Raw genomic sequence first — 5,824 nt, 5'->3', positions numbered from 1 at the left:
TTTTGCTTTTTGTTTTTTGGTTGTTGTTTTTTGTGGGTACTGGGTTTTGAACTAAGGTTTTTGTGTTTGTGCAGCACTTACTCTTATCCACTGAGCCATCCCTTCAGCTCCAAATATATTCACTTTAAAGTTCAATGTTTGACAGGATGTTTTGGAGAAGGAAAAAATGATCATTTGCCTAATACATGGTTCTGTTTTTGCCATGCAATTTATAGTCTGCAAATGACAGAACAGAACAAAACAGAAAGTAATATTTAAAGCTCTCCATCAGCAGGCAAAAATTAGACTCACCATACATCAATTCAGCCTAAGACCCCAATAGGCCTGAAAAAGCTTTTTAGAAACAATTGTCAAAATTCTGTTTGTGGTATAATTAAATAACCAACTCACTGCAGGAGTTTGATGGCCAGTATGAGATACCCAGAGAGTTTCTATGGCTTAATAGCCCAAATTTCCAACTTAATGGCCCACCGGCTCCTCAGACCTCCAGCTGAATATGTGTGCCATTTTCTCAACAGTAATGCTTTATCTAAGTGGATCATTCAGCTTTGAAATATGTTTGTAGAAGCTGAGGGTTATAGCTCAAGGGGGACAGTGTATGCTCAGCATGGCAAGGCTCTGACCTTCAATCATCATGCTCCCGACAAAAGAAATGTTTGCCAACTTTCTAGGAAGAAGCGTCATACAGTCCTGCTCCCAGTGACCAAAGAACTCCCTAGTACAATGATGAGGTCTCCAAGAGTGGGCAGAGGTCTGTGGGGTGCCGGGTGAATAGTGGGTGCTTAATAGATTGTGTGTGTCTTCCCACAACCTTAGGGCTGTTTTCTGCTGAAGATTAACAGTGCCACCTGAATCAGGCTAATGGCCAGGAAGATGTCCTTGAAAGAAGTTAAAAATAAATAAGCAAAGAAAATGTCTTAGAGAAAGCTAAAAACGAATAATTTCTTAAACAAGGATTAAATTTTAAAATGTGGAATGGTTCAAGAATTTATATGCCATCCTTACATAGGAGCCATACTAAGCTCTGTAATTGTTCCAATTTTAGATGCACACTGCCAAAACCAGAAGCACATACATTTTTCATAGAATTCTATAAAAATGATACTCTTTTAGGTTGCTGGGCCTTGTCTCTGAGCCATCTTCAAGCTTAGTTGTATGTGTAGCATAGTGCTTTCTTTCTTTTTCTTCTTCCTCCCTCACCTCTCTTCCCCTCCCACTTCCTCTCTTTTAACACAGGACTATTGCCCAGGCTATCCCCAGACTCCTGAGCTCAAAGCTCTGGCTCACTCAGCATCCAGAATAGATGTTGATGTAGAACCACACCACCACATGTGTCTCCTTTTCCTCATCTCTGTCCTTTCCTGCCTCTTCTGACTCTCCTTTTGATTCCTCCTCTGACTCCCGCCTCCTCTTCATCATCTTCCTCCTCCTTTTAACTGTTGTGTGGAACATGAAAACTGCAATAATTCCAGAAATAACTCCAGAGTAATGATCTCCATCCAAGTTCTCAACGACCTGGCATGGAACATTCTGGTCCCAAAAAGAGAACTCTCCCTTTGGACATCTCATGTCCCTAGGGTTGACTGCTGCTCACTTCCTCCTCTCTTTGCTTCACAGTAGGTAGCTGAGCCCTCTTTCTGCAAAGATGGGGTCCTGACTTGCTGGGGAGACCCTAGCTTTCTAAGTCCCAGAATCCTATTTTCGACCCTCTAGGAACAAGGCCACTGCTCTCTGTTCTATAGAGGCACCCCTATCCTGATAAGGCACATGGAGTAATAAATAAGACAGCTAGTAAGTCTTATAGAAGCCACAGGCTGATTACCATTGGTTACACAGTGACACTCAGTGGTCCCCTCTTGGTGATGCTCTTCACTCTGTGTGAACTGCCCAGACTGATTGCTTTAGAAATGACCCTCAAGCCATGGCCAGACCCTCCAAATCAGCTTAGGAGAGCAGGGCTAGCTGCCATTTGATGGGAGATGTCATTCTGTAAAAATTTTCTCATATTGGTTAAGGAATAAAGCACTGTTGCTGATAGGAAAGCAAGATAGGTGGGAATAGGAGACAAGGAGGAGAGAGGAAGTAGTAAGGAGATTCATCATGGAGAATGGAGAGAAGAACACCAGCCCCTCTCTCCGGTAAGATAAGACCACGTGGAAATACTTAGATTAATAGAAATGGGTTAATATTTAAGACAGAGCTAGCCAATAAGAAACTAGTAACTGACCAACAGAATTACATCTAATACAGCGTCTCTGTGTATTATTTGGGGCTGGCATGGTGGTGGGACCAGACAGGCTAGCAGGAAAAAAACCACTCATAACAGCCATTTTTATTTATTTATTTATTTATTTATTTATTTATTTATTTAACTAATCTACTTGACTCTGTTTGAGACAGAGTCCCTTGTAACTCAGGCTGGTCTCAAATTCACTATGTAGTTGATGATGACCTTGATCTCTTGCCTCTATGTCATAAGTACTGGGTTACAGGTGTGCCACCACACCTGGTGTTTATTTGGTCCTGGGGATAGAGCCCAGGACTTCCTGCTTGTGAAGCAGGCACTCTCCCAACTGAGGGGCATGCCCAGTCCTTCAGACCGTGTTCTCCAACACTGGGGACTAAGGCTAATGCATACCAGACCCTACTTCAGACCAGAATCTTCTTGGAAGCTCTGAACATCCCTAACATTCAGTCCTCCTCACCAATCCAAAGCTCAGACCCCAGGCATCAGTAGTGTAGGTAATTTTGCAAGTCTACCCAATGATGTACCTTAGGACCCACAGCCCTGAGATGCAGCCGGAGAAATTCAGAGTCCCAGGCCTGGCCCCAGAGCTCATGCACACTGTTAGTAACATTCACAGGAATAGAAATTGTTCATTAAGAAACAGAAAGGCAATCGGGGGAGTAGGAGTGGACCAGAGACTGGGAAAGACGTACCCGCTCAAAAGCTCTGGGCCATGAGGCTCCCATCCCCCAACTTTGTAAGTCACCTATGAGGCACTCCTAAGTTTGTGTAGCTCAGACTTTTGTCTGAGCTGAATGCTGCTTCTGCTGCATGCAGTCCTCTGCCAGTTGGCTTCCACCATATGCTAATCTTGAAGCTACTTTCTCCAGACTCCACTCTCCTGGGGAAAAAAAAAAAAAAAGCCATGGCCTGGGCTATAAAAATTCAGTCTGAGATGTATCTGGAACTTTCTGAAGTACAGATCACTGAAGCCAGCCCAGCCACCCAGGGGTGTTTGTGTTTTTGTTGTTTTCTGATTCCCTGAGGACCTGGCCTCCCTGTCCCCACCAATGAATTGGAACAGCTTCAGACAGAAAAAATAAAGTCGGTGAGTGCCTCCAGGGGGCCCTAGAGAGTAAGCTAACGAGGAGAAGCCCTTTAAGTCACTCCCAATGGGGGACTCTGGCAGCCATGTTATTAATTACCGCCTGTTACTCCCTGTTGGCTTGCTCTCCACAAGCTAGCTCTCACTCACCCCGCCCTGCCCTGCCCTCTAGTTTTTCCTAGTTTTCTTACTCAACTTTTTACAGATTACTCAGCTGTGATTTGAAAATGAAACCAAGGCTGACTCAGAATCGAAACAAAGTTGCATCTGGACGGAGTTGCCCCAGATGGAATGGACTAAGCTTGTGATCCAGGATAGCAGAAATGTTATTATTTTTAATTTATTTTTTTAACAGATTTAATTCACTTTATTTTTCTTGTATAAAAACCCTTATTTAGTAGCCACAGCTGGAGCCTGGGTCCCCTAAACAGAAACACTGTGGTGTGTTTTCACACGCTGGCCAGTGAACTCTGATAAGGAGACTTGGTGAACAGTCTTTCCAGAGGTCCTGGGTCAGGCAGCTGTAGGTCTTAGAGATGGCATCAAAGGTGGCCTTGGCAAAGCTGCCCACGGTGGCAGTGCAGCCCTTGCTGATGTGCAGTAGTCATCAGTATCAGACATCATCTGTGCCTTCTTGGGCACAAGAGCAGAGGCAACACCGGCAAGAATCAGATGCACCAACACAGAGCCACTGCGGCCTATTACTTTGCATGAACAGTGTGGGTGTCTTAGGGCTTCTATTGCTGTGAAGAAACACCATAACCAGGACTGTGAGTGAGTGTGTGTGTGTGTGCGCGTGTGTGTGTCTCAGAGGAAGTTGTTTATAGCCTTGTGTCTCCATTTTCTCATATTGAAAATAAAGTATGCCACTGGCTGTGATGGTGCACACCTGTAGCCCTAGCTCTCAGGATGCAACAGGCAGATTGTGAGTTTGAGTCCAGCTTGGGCTACATAACAAAAGTCTCAAAACTAAAGCTAAATCTGGGTGTGGTGGCCCACACCTGTATTCCCAATTCTCAGAAGATAGAGATGAGAGGATCAAAAGTTCAGGGTCAACCTGGAGGTGGTGATATACATCTTTAATCCCAGCACTTGGGAAGCAGAGGCAGGAGGATCTCTATAAATTCCAGGCCAGCTTGGTCTAGGGAGCTACTCCCAGGACAGCCAAAGCTAATGGAGAGAACCCTGTCTCAAAAACAAAAACAAAAAACAAACAAACAAAAAAACCAAGGTCCTCAGCTGCAGAGCTGTTTCAAGGCCAGCCCTGGATGCATGAAATCCTGTCAAATAAACACAAAAGAAACAAGTTTGACCATTGGAGGTCACAAAATTTGTCAAAGGCTTAGAGGAATTTCCCAGCAGTCTATAGAGCTAAGAGACGCCCTCCACTAATCCTTCTCCCCTTGTTAGTCTCTGAGAGTGTGGGTCCATCATTGCTGCACATCTCAAGAGAGCAAGGGAGGTGGATAGGTGGACGGGGAGAGAGAGAGAGAGAGAGAGAGAGAGAGAGAGAGAGAGAGAGAGAGAGAGAGAGGTGATAGAGCTCTTTCTGGACTTTCTTTTGGGATTTCCCAATTTATAAATTTGGTGAATTAATGTCCCCCTTTTTTCCTGCAGAATTTGAAATCCAGAGAAAGTACTGCTGAGGCCACGGTTCACCTGAAGTCAGTTCTGTGCGGCCAATAACGATACCCCAGGGCTCCTTCAGAATCCAGTTCTACCCACTCTGTGAATCCCCTACATGGTTGTACAGGTGCAACTGTGCCTCTCTTATATATATTCTTCTGTCAGTAAAGAGTTGGGTATCCATTCTGACTTGATAGTAATATAAATGAATAAGGATGGGAGATCTGAGACATATACCACAGCAAGTAATAGCTAACTGAACTTCCAGTTTCAACTAGGATAATCACTCTCAGTCATGTTGCTTTTATCAGTGCAGTGATAATGGGTAAAGGCCCCTCCCCATTTGGCAAGATGAGCTCCCTGTCTGTCAAGAGCTGTGAATCAAACAATGCCCAGGTGATGGTTCAAGTTTATAAGCCTCAAACTGGGGAGATAGAGACAAGTATATTTCTGTGAATTTGAGGCTAGCCTGGGCCACATAACTTGTTCCAGCCATACTATATAGTGAGACTGTTTAAAAACAAATGAAAAAGCAGCTGGACCCTGATTCAGAAACAAGTAAACAAAAGGAACAGAGAAACGTACATACCAGAGGATGCTTGTCTTTGCGTGGGCTGCTTTAACATGAAGTCTTAGACTGGGATAGGCTGGGGGCTTACAAACAACAGGAATTCATTTCCCTCCGTCCTAAAGCCCAGAAAGCCCAATGTCAAGATGCCAGCAGAGTCAGAGCCTGAGGAGGGCCCACTCCTACTTTTGAACTACACCTTCCCACAGTGGACAGTGTAATGGATTGAATATGAAATGTTCCCCTCCCTCCCCCCAGGCTCAAGTGTTTGAGCCCATGGTGGCGCTGTACAGGAAAG

At 44.6% G+C, this 5,824-nt stretch overlaps 1 non-coding gene across 1 annotated transcript; it reads right to left on the bottom strand.

The window, feature by feature from the left end:
- Nucleotides 1–964: 964 nt before the first annotated feature.
- On the bottom strand, nucleotides 965–1,067 carry LOC127229007 (U6 spliceosomal RNA). Its single transcript, XR_007835095.1, has one exon. It is a non-coding gene; the product is annotated as a U6 spliceosomal RNA (small nuclear RNA).
- Between the last annotated feature and the right edge of the window lie 4,757 nt (nucleotides 1,068–5,824).

This window comes from Phodopus roborovskii, unplaced genomic scaffold (assembly GCF_943737965.1).
Source record: "Phodopus roborovskii unplaced genomic scaffold, PHOROB, whole genome shotgun sequence".
Lineage (NCBI taxonomy): Eukaryota > Metazoa > Chordata > Mammalia > Rodentia > Cricetidae > Phodopus > Phodopus roborovskii.
Note: the sequence above shows the minus strand (reverse complement) of the source record. Positions and strands in the feature narration are given on the sequence as shown.